This window comes from Rousettus aegyptiacus, unplaced genomic scaffold, assembly GCF_014176215.1.
Source record: "Rousettus aegyptiacus isolate mRouAeg1 unplaced genomic scaffold, mRouAeg1.p scaffold_m13_p_18, whole genome shotgun sequence".
In the NCBI taxonomy this organism is placed as follows: domain Eukaryota; kingdom Metazoa; phylum Chordata; class Mammalia; order Chiroptera; family Pteropodidae; genus Rousettus; species Rousettus aegyptiacus.
The window spans coordinates 6,033,341-6,049,309 of record NW_023416293.1 but is presented as its reverse complement, the minus strand read 5'-3'; the positions used below and the strand labels follow the sequence as shown (position 1 = coordinate 6,049,309).

Sequence of the window (15,969 nt, the reverse complement as noted above, 5' to 3'; positions counted from 1 at the left end):
GATTTAAACAGATTTGGAGATTTAAGTATGTTATTGTGAGGCATACATTTATTTGTATCCTGCATAAAGAGAGGCTGATAAAAACAGTTATCAATAAAACTTGTTAAATGGATTCTGTCCCGGAAATCAAGATACAGAGTGACTTTGAATAGGATTACGATTATTGCGAAGGGATTACAGAAATAAGACATATGAAAAAGTAAAATTTGCTAAAACTTGCCTGCATAGGGAAGATGCCAAAGAAGATAAAATAAAAAGTGAATATATGATTCTGAATATTGACTACTGCAACAGATATAAATAATTTTTTCTTATTCTGTGTGTAACCGCTAACACACTTCACAAGTTTTAAGATATGTATTGACTCCAGAGTTATCAGTAAAATGTTCTTTGATATTTTATTGCACACTACAGAATTCCTCTTGCCTAAGGATATAAAAATTCAAGCAAGTTGTTGATTAAAATATTCTCTTCAAAGAGAAATACATTTACATTTTGTACGGCTAGTCAGTGATATTTCTGTATATGAAGACTTGGCCAATAAAAGTATGCAAAAGTGATTGGATCATTGAAGTTGAACTAGGGCTGACTAAAAATATTTAACAATTTGTAGAATGGAGACATGAAGAGCTAGAAGAGTTGGCTTAAGGGGCCAGCACATCCGTGTCAGAGGAAGCAACTGAAATTTAAGCTGTAGTCTATAGGTAGATTAGCTCTGAGTCAGCTATCTGGGAAACCTAAATAAAAGGGAAGGGATGAGTCCATCATTGTTACCAAATGGAAACACCATTCACAGGATGAGGGATACAGTGAAACGGGTTCTGTAATGGCTTTGCAGTTGAGCTCAGTCATTAAATTGACTTTCACTCTACCGGAGAATGATGCCCTGTGTTTAAATTTACATAAAGAAACTGCAGTTTTTGTCTTTTTTAAAAAAATTTTTTTCAATTGGAATTGACGTTTAGTATTTTTTTATATTAATTTCAGGTGTATGCACAGTTGTTAGACATGTATACAATTTACGAAGTGCTCTTCTGGATTAGTCTGGCACCCACCTGGCACCATACATAGTTATTACCGTGTCATTGGCTCTCTTCCTTTTGCCGTACGCCCCATCCCTGTGACCATTTTGTAACTGCCAAGCTGTACTTCTTAATCCCTTCCCCTTTCCACCCATCCCCCCGAACCCCCTCACATCTGGCAACCACCAATACGTTCTCTGTATCTATGAGTTTGACTGCAATGTTAGAAATCTAAGAGCCCCAAACCTTTACTAACCTTAAGAAAATGACAAAAATAGTCTGTTTTACCTGTGTTAATGTGCGAGAGATCAACTCAGTGAGTGCTTAATTTCCTTTTAAATTCTATCTAAAACAGAATGGTGTATCTTGATAGAATTCAACTGTTCATGTTTGTTCAATAAAGAAAAAAAAATCTGGGACTAATTTCATTTTCTACCTCTAACTCTTCTAGATCTGAACTGGTTATTGGTTTTAGGGCAGATAGCTGTAATCATTGCTAATTATAATTAGAGAGTCTACTGCAGCTGAGGACATGTGGTTACTCTGGTTTAGTATTTTAACACTACTGAGAGGCACTAATGGCATAGATGATAAAAGTAGAGACAGTTAAAGACCAGCAACATTATAAAGCCTTGAACAAATCGCCTAGCCTCTCTAAACCACAGTATGTTCATCTGTAAAATAAAAATAATAATAGTACCTATCTCATAAGTTATCGTGAGGGATAAATTTATTTATGGTATATAGACATAGATATTATTGGATAGATATGCACACAAATGACTATAACTGGCAATAAGCATTATTATATAGTAGTATTCATTTTTCAATGCTTTCTTCATGGAACCAGGTAGAATAATAATCGTCGTCAACAAAATTTTAATTACAGACCAGGCACCATTTTGTATGTTTGGTAATTCTATCTTTTTCTCACCCTCTGCCCCTCCCTCCATCCCGCAAAACTTAAAGTTCCCACACATCACATAGTAAATGTATAAATAAAATTTTCAACAGTGGGGTCTTGAGATTACTTGCTGCTGGGGGCAATATAAGATGTATTCAGTATTACTGAATGTGGCTGAAAGTACATAAACGTATCCTGAAACCATCTGCCTTCTTGTGCAGTTATGTTCAATGAGTCTCAAGATAGTACTAGAGCCAAATGACATTAAAAATATCTGACGAGCATTTTTTGACCACCTGCATAGACTGGCATCAGGAAACTATAATTCCGTTTGCAACTACTTAGTTACAAGTATTCTTTTAAATAAGAATTCAATAATATTTTCAGCGAGTCCTACAGACCTTTAAGAATATGATAAAATTTATAGATGTTTACTTAGAATAAAAATCTGCATACGTACATACCAGGAATTGTTTGCATGGAACACTTGGGTCTCTGAAGTCTCCCTTGGAGGCCATCTGTACACCTGATTTATATAGACGAAACAAAATAGAGAAGACACACTCTAATAACTGTGATAAATATTTATAAACTGTTAATGAAATAACTTATTTCATATTATACTTATAGTATGTAAAATATTGTATGCATATTGTACAGATACAATATTTTAAATTGTATGCAATATTTTATGCGTATTATATATATGATAGTTGTGTGTAGGTCTGTCTATACACACGGAGATGGAAAAAGAGAGAATTAACCTGAGTAATACAGACAGGTTTTCTTCAAAACTTTTTGTGTCATTATTGCTTGGATAATGGCTTTATATACGAATTTCACTTTATCAGTAGACACATCATTTTAAATAAAAAAAGTCACTATTTTTTCTTTAAGAAAAAGTCTCAAGGATAATAATATTATATTTGGCAAGAACATGTTACCAAATTAAATATATTCAGCTCATTATAGATGTAGAGTGGTACTTTAAACATCTACATTCAGATTTTGCCTTTAAGCACTTCTAATTCTCAAGTGTCTATGTACTCACTGAGAAGAACTTCACAAGTTTGGTAATTCAGTCATGAAACATTAATTGACTCTCAACACTGTATGTTAAACTGTTAACCTATACAGAAAGATGTAATGATTTTTAAAAGAGAGACTAGGTCTTTTAATTTCTAAGATTCTTAAAGTGATTTGGGCAGGAGACGAGATTAAAATACGATCTGTATTAACCCTGATTCCTTTTGCCATCGGGGTACGTGTGATTCTCTCGTCATCACTGAAATGGCACTGGCCAGTCTACAGTGCTTGAGCGAATTCTTTTGTTTACAAACACATCACATTTTTGGTTTATGTTTACCAGTAGCTCATTGTTCTCCCTTTTTTTTTTAAAATGCAGATGGTTTCACGTCACCGCTATGTGTGAGTTAAATATCATCCTTTAGAAAGGAGATGCCAGCCGCTGTCACTGGCAATGTGCAGAAGGCCATGGTGTGTCCTCTCTTTTGGAAAACTTATCCCTTCAATGTAAAGAGCCTTAAGCAAACCTGCAAAGCCGGGGAGCCCGTAGGAAAGAGAATTGTGATGCTAGAGTCGGCACAATCCTAGTTGGGTCTATTCATGTGGGAACAGCATATGCGACTCAAGTGATAAAAGTCAGAAGCATGCCAATGACTGCATTCTGAAAGTCAAATACAGGCCTCGCTACTTCATAAGTCGGTTTTGTTTTTCCTCAAAAATTTGCATTCATTATGCAGTGCACTTTGGAATGTTTAACTACGTGTTAATAAAGAAAACATTTGCTCTCCTAAAGAAAGCCAGAGAGAAGCACATAGACTTTCTTAACATACATTAGCAATCCTTCATACGAATCAGCAGCTGAAGGCTTGCACGGTGGCAGCCTCCTCACTCACTCACGCGATGCCAGCGGGAGGCCTCACTCAGGCCGCCTTCCAAGCCTGGCGGAATATTCGCTTGGCATAAGCAAACAGAGGATTTATCTCTTTATATACAGTCAAAATCCGACGGGTGGAAAATAATTTTACTTTTATATTCGCTTCTTTCTCTGAAGCTGTGTTAGATACTGGCACACATTTGGTAATTTTCTATCTCTAAACTTTCAATTTACTAACAAAAATTACACATTTTAACAACAGTCGTGGGTTTTTATGTATGTGTATGAACTTCTGATGATTTCAAATACTGTTGATTATGTATAAAGAAATAATAAACCTAAAGAACCCATTTTTGTAAGGGAATTTATATATTGCATCCAATACCTTAAAGTACAGCAATCTGAACCAACAGAATTGTGATGGTATTTATAATTCCTTCGACCCTATTGTGACAATGAAGTGAAATATATTTTTCGAAGAAGTGAGGATTTGTCTGATAGTTTCTCTAACAAATTTGGTTTTCTAACTATTTTTAATAGTTTTATTAGGTATGTATCACACATCCTACAATTAAGTGTATGACACGATAGTTTCTAGAATAGTCACAGAGTTATACGACCATCATCCCCAAAAGAAAGCTCATACTCACAAGCAGGCACCTCCCCATTGCTCCCCATTCCCAGCTCTGGGCAACCACTCGTCTACATTTTTTATAGATTTGACTAATTTAGACTTTTAATACACACGGAACCCTACAATTTGTGGTCATTTTTGGTTGGATATTTTTTCACTTAGCATAATATTTTCAAGTTTATCCATATCTAATACTTTATTCAGTTTTATCTCTGAATAATATTCTATTGCATGGATATACCATTCTTTATTTATTTGTGTACCGGTTGATGGATATTTGAATTGTTTCCAGTTTTTGGCTATTACGAATAATGCTGGCATGAACATTCGTGCACAAGGTTTTGAGTTGAGGTTTGTTTTCATTTATCCTTTACGTTCTCATTTCTCTTGGATATGTACTGAGAAGTAGACTTGCTGGGTCACGTGATCACTTCGTCTTTGTCTGAGGAACCATCCAACTCTCCTGCAAAGAGGCTGCACTATTTTACATTCCCTCCGGCCGTGGGAGACAGTTAGATGTTTCCACAGCCTCTCGAATGCTTATTTTATGCCTTTGATGATAGGATCTGTAGATGTATATATGTACTCGAGCTGTTTCAACAGTATGATTTGAGGGCAGTGTCACCCTCAAAATGGTCTCTCTAGAAGCCTAAATTAATCACTATTGGAATCATCTATCTGTATACTACCTAGGGATTTACAGATATTAAGGTATACAACATGCAGAGATACCCCTAGCTAAAATTAAATGTACTGGTAGATTTTTTTCTTTTTTACTTTACAAACATGGTCACAGTTGAGTCTTAAGTCACTGCAATTTTCTTCTCTCATAGGTAGATCAAATGTAACTATTTCTTTTATAAGGAAACTAAGATTCAAGAGATTAGGCAAAGCCCAAAGCCAGCAAGCATTTGGGGACAGGCAGGACACGCACCAAGCTGTTTTGACAGATGTCCAAGCACACCATTCCTGTGGAACCTGGTTTCTTCTTTAGAATTACAAGGGTGCCCTTGCAAGTTTCTTTATCCCATTAGCACACACTCATTTGTCACATAAACCAACTGTAATCTATTAAAGACCAAGAATATGAGAAAGTAGAATTCTAAACTGATAGGGTTTTAAATGATATTCCGGTAGCAAAGGCTGGGAAGTTTAAGATTTTAGTGATAATGTTACCGTTTTGCTTGAGCAGTTCAGGGGCATGCAAAGCACCAGGAAACAGAAAGAAGGTAGGTAGTATTAAGAAATGAAAATAAATCATTAAGCATCTTAATAATAAAGATTCTGTGAGATATCCTTTTTTACAATCAAACTAGTGAAATATTAAAAAGTGATAACAAAAATGCTAAAAGTATAATGAGTTAGGCACACTCATATTGCACTAGATTACAAATGGACATAATCTAATTGGAAATGTGTTTGTAAACAGGTAACATAAATGTTAAAATAGTCATATTCTTTGGTTTTGACTTGGTAACTTCATTTTCAGTAGTATTTCTCAGAAGAGATGGAATAAAGATACAAGGAAATGTTTTAGAAGACTTTTTTTGAGACTTGTTTTACTCTTTGGGAAATCTTATTTTTTGTCTTTATATGAACTACATGTATAAAATGCAAATTTTTTTATAATTGTATGAACTGTAAATATACATTTCCTTTGTTTTTAAGGACCTTTTTCTTCCATTGCTCACTGGAACACCTGAGTCAAGGGTATTGTGATGTACCTTGGGGGCGGACAGTTCTATGTAAGCAAATGTGTTCCGCTCAGATGACAGGCGATATGACCCGAGAGGAGCCTCGTGGCCTTGATATTCTCTGCCACCCAAAGTTGTTATTATTATTATTATTATTATTAAATCACTTTAACATCCGTGCTTTGCTGCTCGGCTTGAACTACTGGTGCTGCTTGGGCCACCTGCCCTAGGACTGCGCCTCCCACCCCCCGTGCCCCGCGGCCCAGGGTTCGCGACGGATTCGCCTCTTCTTTCTGGGATTCAGCTCTGGGATGAGAAGCACTGGCTGCTTCTCAGGATCCTTCAGCCTGTCAGCTGTGCCTACATTCTCCTTAGTTCTCAACACCACCTACCTCACCCCAAATTAAAAACAGAGGAAAGGAAAATCGTCTCGGCCACATTACGAAACGTCATTTTGCCTGATGAAAGATGCCTAGAACACAGATGCCTAGAACGCAGCACACGCGCCTTCCTTTATCTGCACATCCGTGTTAGAATTATTTGAGATCTCAGTTTGCTTATGAACTGTCTTCGCACTAAACTACTGCCGTCCTGTGTGTGGTCCTATGTCCGAATCTGTATTTCTCTCTGAAGTTTAAAGATCTAGAGAAGAAAATCTAAGGATGATAGTGACATAACTGTTAAGATTACTTGACTTTAAAATACTTAATATTTTCAAATAATGACAAAATAGGAATTCTGAAAAGAAACATGAAGTGACTTTTAGTTTCATAGAAAGTTTCCAAAAAAATATTTAATTTTTATTTATTTTATATATGTATTTTTTTAATTTCTCTCTCTCCACTCCCTCCCCTTTGTCAACCATCAGCTTGTTCTCTGTATCTATGGCTGTTTGTTTTGTTAATTCATTTTTTTTTTTTTTAGGTTCTACATATAAGTGAGGTCATATAGTATTTGTCTTTCTAGGAATACTTTAAAAAAAGATAATTAATAAAAGTATACATAACTTATAAAATGTCATAGTATCTAGACTCATGTGATAATAAACTATTACTAAAAGAACTTTTGTTATCATTTGAAGTGGAAAATAATATTTGAGAAGATAAGAAAGTAAGCTGTAAAATTAAGCTGGATAAATGTTTCATAACAGTCGAATGGCATAAAATCAACGATATTTCATGATGCCCTTTAGAAACACGAACGGGATAAACCAGCGATTTCTGTTGGAAAGAAAATCAAATTCTCCCCCTCTAATGTAAATGAGCAGAGGATTTCTCTGAAAGCTTTTAATCCACTCCAGCAGTCAATCTCCTTACAGGGAGAGCTGTCCTATTATTTAGACATTTCCGGTGAAATTCTACCTGAATTAATCGTGATCTCATTGTAATAAGAAAATAAGATCTAGTTTGCACGTGCAAATTCTGCTCCTTTAATTGAGGAAGGAGTGTGTGGTAAAGTCCATCACAAACCATAAAGGTTCGCACCATTAGTAAGTCCCTTCTAATCAGAGAACTTAAACAGTTCTTTCTGGTTTCACATTTTCTAGTGCAGCGTCAGGGCGTGGGAATGCGAGAGCCGCTGCTGGATTCTGGGGCGCAGATGAGTGCAGAATGCTAAGCGGTATGTGGAGCCCCAGATCTGGTCGCACTGCCCAAAGACTCCGCCCTTCTCCCCCCAGCTTCTCATCAACAGCCTGTGTGGCTTGGTACGGATTCTTCATCCAGCCTCGGAACACAAAGGCCTCCAATTGCCTGGGGCCCCGTGTCCCTGATGGGGAGCGCTGCGCTCTGCCCAGGCCTTGGCCCTGCTCTGTGCTCGTTGCCAAGGAGAAATGAATTCATCCTGCCCATCGCAGGCACTGCTTGTGCTGACTCCAGGGTTTTGCCATCAGACCTGATTACACACAAACCAGCCCCTGCACGGGATGCCAGTCGGGGATGCCTTGGTCCGTTTGGGCTGCTATTACCAACACCACTGAACAAAAGAAATTTATATCTCACAGTTCTGGAGGCTAGAAGTTCGATGTCAGGGTGCCAGCGCGATCAGATGGGGGCCCTCTTCCAGGTCACGACTTCTCCTGTATCTTCACATGGTGGAAGGAGCCTCTCGTATAAGAGCATTAAATCTCATGAGGGCTCCACCCTCATGACCTGATCCATCACACCCAAGACCCCACCTTCTAATACCATCACATTGAGTGTTAGGATGCAACATATGAACTTTGGGGGCGGGGGAAGGGGATACAACCATTCAGACCATCACAGGGCAGTTGACTTGTCTAGGGCTTCTGGTGGTATAAATTCTACCCAATAACCCCAGGGACTAAGTAACTGGAAGGGTCAGCCCTTCATAATCCACCATGAAACAATCGTTTCCGTTTCATTCTCAGACACTCCAGCCTCAGAATATTAAGTTTTCCTTATAGTCCTGACAGTTGGTATTTGTGGAAAGCACTTTCTGACCCCTCGTTTATGTTTGAGTTTCTGCCTGAGATATACATTTTTTTATCTTGTTCAATTAGAAAATGGTGACTCTTCCTTGAAGACTCTATTTTTTATTACCTTTCAGTGCCCTACTTCAAACCTTCACATTGAATTTCTTGATTTCTATGTGTTCTCTTATCATTTTGTATTAATCAGTTAGATAAAACTTATAGAATTGTTTTATGATACCACAATTAAATCATTATGAGTGGGATAAGCGTAGTACCTTCTGTGCCCCATATAGAATTTTTTTTTTTTTTAAGTTAAGTAAAGCCCACAGAATCTGGAAGAATATAAAAAAATGTCTTTAATGGTCTTGAGCATCCATGGCTTTTGATATCTGAGAGGATCCTGGAACCAACACTCCATGGATACAGAAGAACGACTGGATGACGGATGGATGGGTGGGTGGATAGAGGATGGATAGATGGGGAGAAAGATGACAGACAGACGGACAGATGGATCAAACATAGACCTGTACTAAATGATTACTGCATTTAGTTATGTATTTTAAGAAATAAATTATAAAAAAAAATCATTCTTTTTGATCAAAGAGAGGCCTAGAGTATTAATGGGCCCTATTATTCATTTAGGGTGTTAAAAATTTTTAAGATAGTGACAAATTCTGTCTTGGTAAATTTTATGTGAGCAGTTCTATGTGAGTTGGCCAAGTTAATGGACTTGACCCTTCTTGCTAAAGGTAATGGACTGATATCAAAGCTTAAATACAAATGAAAATCTAAATGTCTATGTGAAATACAGATTTGAATATCCAGCTGGTGATAATATCACTCTAAGTTAAAATTAGTTTTAGTTCCTCAAAATGTATGATTTTGACCTTCTCCAGAGTTCCCTTATGAAATTCATTTTATTGTTAATGAAAGAAGAATGTTAGACAATTTTTAACACTTGAAAATCATAGATTTTGGTCTTCGACATATTTTACTTTGTAGCTGAGCCAAAACAGGCAAAATGATTGAGTGGTTAATTATTTCTCTAGTTCTAAACTATATAATTACTATCTATGATTTTTAATCAAATATTTTATGTGATTAATTTTATTGAACATTATTAGTAGCCCTTTGAATTTTCTGAATTTATTCAGAATCGGTGGTACATACTGGGAATAATAAGCTAATGCTATTATTAAACATATAAATAATTTGTATTTAACACATGAATAATGCAATTCATTAACAATTTCTGCATGAGAACTGCTTCATATGCCATATCTATCATGTAACTTGCTTTTTTAAAGTACAAAATTGAAACACAGGAATGTGATTAAATATATGATTTGAAGATGAAACAATAATGTTAATGAATGACATTAATTTTCAAATATGCTTGCAAAGAGAGGAAATTTTAGGAAATATACTGACATTCAAATAAGTGTAAAATATCAGTTGCTTTACCCTATGGTTAAGTTTTTCCTTGAAATCGGTATTACTGAAACTAGAAACGTGTAATGGTAGATCAAAATATATCTTTTAAAACTTTCTTGTGTTCATGCCAAGAACGAAGAACATGGTAGGTTTCCTTTCCAAACTCCAACAAACGTATCTGACAGGACTGGTAACTCAGAAAAGTGCTGGAAAGCTCACGAGCTCTCACACAATGGCAGTTAGGGAACGAATGCGTTCCGCGGCTCCTTTTCATTGTGCTCTGCCAATTTGCAAATAGTCCCTTTTTATAGATATTTGGAACTAACTTTGCATGCAAAATTTAAACATTTTCAAGAATATGTATCACTTTCAATGATATTCCTATGAAAAATTGTAATTAGGGTTGGAATTATGTGGTGAAAAGTAAAAGTAAATACATGTTCATATCATCAGTTATTTTAAAAAATGAATTAACAGTCACAAAGTTAAAGTTACTTAAATAACATATCAAAGATGCTTTAAATAGCTAGTTTGGAAGTACTGAATGTACAACAATACATAGACTATTTTAGAAAATGCAAAATGTCGATTATTTATTTTGTGGTTTTGACTATTAAGTCATTCACAGAAATAACTAAAAGCTCTATAAGACTTGTTTTTACTGATTTCAATAGTTTTACTCAATTTACAAGTGTAAAGACATGAGCCAATGTTCCAAAGTATTCACAGAAGTTCATATTATCTTTATATCTCAGGGAGATATATTAAACTTTAGAAAGAGGAATACATCTTAGAAGAATTATTAGAAAATGTTATTTGATATTTGTTTGGTTTTAATATTCATCTTCATTTTTTACTCAAGGATAAAAAACAAGAAACTATCTGCATACAAATAAGCATTATTTGGCGTTTTGCATTTAATTCACAAGTTATTTCCAAGATTTTTTTCTTAGAATCAATTGATGCTTACCCCAAGACTACAAATGAAAATATTCTCCACCACTGACTAACTTACTTTTTACCATTTTCAATTAAGTTGCAGGGATGATTAAGCAAAATAAATTGCTGCTGCTGAAAGTCAATCTAAGAGGTGGTTTTTCTTTTCGTTTTTTCAGTAAATAATAAACTAGGTATTTGAAATATAGACAGGAGATTCAATCAAATCCAAGCATATGTGAGATTGTCAAAAAATAAACTATAACCCAGAGAATAAATGTTCATGGAAATAGATGCTCTTCACTATCAAAAAGTTGTCTAAAAGAAGGATTGACCTTTGATTCTAAATAAATATTTTGAACAATTATTACTGTGACATTGTTACTTTCTAATACAGAAAATTTACAAAGAAATGCTCAGAGACTAACTGGGATTGAGAGAGGGAGAGGGTTTAAATTTTATCTTGCCTTCACTTCATAGGACTTCTTGGATCTTTGATTTGTGGATTTTTGAAATTTTTGGAAAATTCTCAGACATTCCCTCTTTAAATATTGTATCTCTAGCATTCTTATTCTCCTTCTGCTGAGAAGACACACCGTGCGCCCAACGACTTTTGCTTCTTTTAACTAAAAGTCCCTTTTCTTCCCGTCCGTTCATTCCTCTCTCCCTCCCTTCCTCCATCCCTCCCTCCCTCTCTCCTTTCAGTCCTTCCTTTATTGGACCCTGCATTCCTTTCTGTAATGTGAATTGTTTCCATAAGTGGGTTTCCTTCAGGACAATTGCCTTTACTGATTTAAAGAGACTGTGACATTTTTGAGACCTGACATGGCCCTGGAGACACCAATTACCTACAAGAAGAAAGTTGACTCAGAGATGCTCAGCTGCCAGAGGAGGGGCCATGTTGCCCTCTGCTCAGTTCCTATGTGGCAAAGTGGTAGTGAATACAGGTGACCCACACAGACGATAGACTAAAAAAATATACAGAGATCAATGGACCATGTTCCCTTTTACAGGGGACAGAATTAGAGACAAGGTGTATTTTCTATTCCCAAGGCAACATCCTCAGCCAGTGTCTGTCCAGTGGGATTTCAAGGCCATTCTGCCCTTTCCAATCTCACTCCCTTCCTCCTTCCCTTAAATGGTAGTTTCTATTGTCTTTGTAGTGTCTCTGTTTCTTGATTATGCAGAAATCCGTGGCACTGAACTAGAAACTATCACCTAAGGGTTTTGGTTTGTCCACTGTGAGGGGATGAGTGCATTTTTAATGAGAAAAGGAGAGTGACCTAATAGAGCAGTCGATAAAACTGAAAGGGATGGTTGTGGGCATTAGCACGATGTAGAACTGTTTCCCTTTTCTTTATTCCAGGAAGGCGGTGGGATTGCGCTCCCCAGGTGTTAAGTCCGGCTAAGCGATTTCCTTTGTTCAATGAAATGCAGCTGGGAGCACCACTGGTCACTTCTGGCAGGATTTTCTAGAGTCAGTGCAGGGTTGGGCATGTTCTCACTTTCCTTCCTTCATAATTACTGACTATATTTCTGGGAGAGTCGCTCCCAGAGTCTGGTTACGGAAAGAGGAAAACGCAGATCTGCGTGCGCGGGGCCAGCCAGCAGTAAACCTTCTTTGCTTAAAACACTGAGGTCTGGGGTCAGGACGCACCCCGGCGAAGCGCCCCCATCCCTGCTGACATCAATATCTGCCCTCGTTGACGTGCAGCTTTCCCTTACCTTAACCAGTTCCCAAACTGGTGATGCATATTGTGATGTTATTCGTTGAAATAGAGCTAATTTGTAAAATCAACACAGGCGATGGCACTCACCCCTTTCATACTCGTTATTTCATTAAATCACCTGATCTTCACATACTGTTCATTTTTTTCTAAAGTGATAAAGTCAGGAATTTATTCCACTTTCATAATAAACTATAATTGTCCTATATTAGAAAAAGATTTTTACTTTCTGATGTCAGATTATTTTTAAAAAATGATTTCCAACTGAACATAAGGGTATAATTTAATTTCTGCTGATATCATAAACTATATGAGTTCAACATAAGTAGTTTATGAATGACAAGAGAACAATTAAGTCAAATTGTATCCTAAAGATTTATTCCAAAAGAATAAAAGTTTTTATAAAATACATGTTCTGTTGAAATTCAAATTTTTAAAGGGCAGTGAGGCGGTGAGGCACATTATCTTCCCTACAGAGTCATGATTTAGTAAAGATATTTATGTTATGACAGGAAAAATTTTCACATAACTAATATACAGTCACAGGTTCTAGTTCAAGTATTTTAAATGTATTGCCCTTTCGTTAATTTTTCTTTACTCTTCAAAAGTCTTCGTTAAAATCACAAACGACATCGCATGGGGTTCTTCATTGTGTTAATTACAGATTGAAAACACCATGACACTCATGTCAGAGAAACCCTGACACACACTACATTATGAGAAACTGTGAGTAGATCAAGTAAGATCACCCAAGGGTCCAATCACATTATCATGTTCTAGATGAGGAAAGTGCCTTGACGTCTTTAAAGACTGTGTTAAATCTATCCTTTCACAATTAGAAATGAACACTTTTCCAAAGGGATTACATGAAATTATGGACACACTGACAACAATATTTTCTTTGTATACTACAATTAAGCCCTTGCAGTAAATCAGGAAATGTACTATATTGATGCCTCCTTCTAGTTTTTAATTTTATACCCGCCTTTACATTTTCACTTTCATTTTCAGTCCTTTAGTTTAATTCCTCAATAACGCTTTCCTTGTCAATTCATATGTACCTTCTCCTTCGTTGCTGTCATTTGTCTTTTTAATACACATCAGATCTGCTTAAAATTCATCAATGAGCCTTCATCTCTCATGTACATATCCAAAGCTTGTAGTACGATATCATGGGTTATTAAAGATATATTTATAACTTCTAGATCTGGTGTCCCATTACTCCACAGGGTGGGAAAAACATACCCAGATAAGGGATTGCGGGATCATGTGGTAGTTTTGGTTTTTACTTTTAAGTTTCGTGAGAAACCTCCACACTGTTTGCCATCGTGGCTACATCAATTCACATTTCCGCCAACAATGTACAAAGTTTCTCTTCTCTCCACATCTTCGCCCACACTTATCATCTCTTCTGTTTTCTAAAACAGAGCTGAGAATCAAAACTGAGCCTTTCAGTTTAGAATTTCAATCTGTCAGCCAGCCATAACGGATTTTAGGAACAAAACTCTACGGTATAAAAGACATAGTTTTCTTTGCCAGCAAGATCAACTTAAATGTTGTTATTATTAACTTATTTACTGTGTATGATGCCCCAAAGCAAAGGGGTGGCGAAGTATCATTTGTTATTAACAGGCACTGGGCTGTGCACGTTAAGCTCAATTAAAAAGAAATCAGAATCCATCTAAGAAGCCTTTGTCACCAAGTGAACTAGTTGCGCTTTGACTTTTGTGGTTATGTGCGTTAAGTATTTGAAAGGATTTCCCAAACTTAATCACTTCCACGGTATTCTAAATTGCGCAGAGTTTAGTAAAGATTTGGCAACACCTATGACCCACACGGTTCATTTACACAGATGGGTTGCTCAAAAATTAAAAGTTCATAAATCGTGGACTGCTTGTCCTGAAGCATGAACAGCAAATTTAAGTATGGCTGCATACAGTAAATGTATATTAAGCAGGACAGAATTTTAAAATTTGACTTCATGACTTCTGAATTGAAACTAATACAGGGAAGCCTGTTTGGTGGGGGAAAAAAAGAAATAAAATGTTAAAATATAAAACAAAGAAACTTACATTCATGGAATAATAAAGGCAAAACTACAGCTTACTGCAGAAACCATGTACACTTCATAACTTTGCTAACCTAGGCTGATATTACTTCATCTCTTGACCCACTTTGCTGTGATCAGATGGATCAGTTGTGGGTTAAATATCTGTTGACATTTTAAGGAAGTATCCCCTCATATTATTCATTTTTAGAATGCGGAATTCAGTTGTGGCGATCCCAGAAACTATTTTTCATGAACTCATAAACTGCATCACTTTCATCTACAAACACTTCGTGAGTTACAATATAACACTGCAGAAGAGGAACGAGACAGCTTTGCAAAAACTGGAAATTCTTGTGTGAACAGAATCCTTTATCTCTGCCTAGTCTGCAGGGAAGTGTTACAATGATGAATGACTTCCAATTCCCCTACTCTCCTCTCCTTAGCATTACAAATTTTCATTCAGTACCTGACCCTCCTGTCTGACATATTATACTTCTTGGACTGAAAAGTCCCATTTTGGGGGTATTTGAAACTTCCTGTCAGCAGTGAATCAGAGTGAGTTCAGTCTGTTTATAATTTCTGTCACTTTCCAGCTTGTATAGCATGCTATTATAACTAATATTCTGACTTAAATAAATATGTTCATCATGGAAAAGCTGCCTTGCATTAAATGATGAATCGCTCATTATAAAACAGAAAATTGGCCTTTTCTGAAGGTATGAGCCCTCAAGGACTAGGAGCTAAGACTCTAAAATCCTGAATTTCACTCGTTGACCTTTAATTTAAATTTGGAGTGGCTTTTAGCCAGTGGTATAACAAATCACAGACAAGGCAGGTTTTATTTTGCCAAGCTCAAACAGAGATGTAACGAATTTTGTCTCCCCTTCGATTTTACATAAAAATCAAATAATGAGGGAGAATAGATGTGTTCTTTCCTCCCTTAAAAGAAAACAAACAAAAACTGAAGACGGCAATTTAAAAGAGACATAGCTGTGCATGGATCGTGCTGTAAATTGAAAAAAATAATTTTTTTTTCTTTGTGTACTGGTTTTCTCGATTTTCATCCTCTTTCTCCAAAATCAGTGAGTTGCGCTCGCTTGAGTCAGTGGGGCCCGAAGGCCGAGAGGTCACGTGGTGTGCGGGAAGCAAGGCTTGAACCGCCCGCCCTGCCACAGGGAGGAGGGCGCCTCCATGAGCAGCTCAGGCGATGCCCCTGGATGGCCGGCGGGAATAT

General features: G+C 36.6%; 1 long non-coding RNA gene across 1 annotated transcript in view; it reads right to left on the bottom strand.

Annotated features, from left to right (window-relative positions):
- Positions 1 to 15,969, bottom strand: part of LOC107498983 — a 221,426-nt gene that overhangs the window by 15,455 nt on the left and 190,002 nt on the right. Inside the window, exon 6 of the long non-coding RNA XR_001594179.2 lies at positions 2,391 to 2,452. This is a non-coding gene — a long non-coding RNA (uncharacterized LOC107498983). The remainder of the gene's footprint in view (positions 1 to 2,390; positions 2,453 to 15,969) is intronic.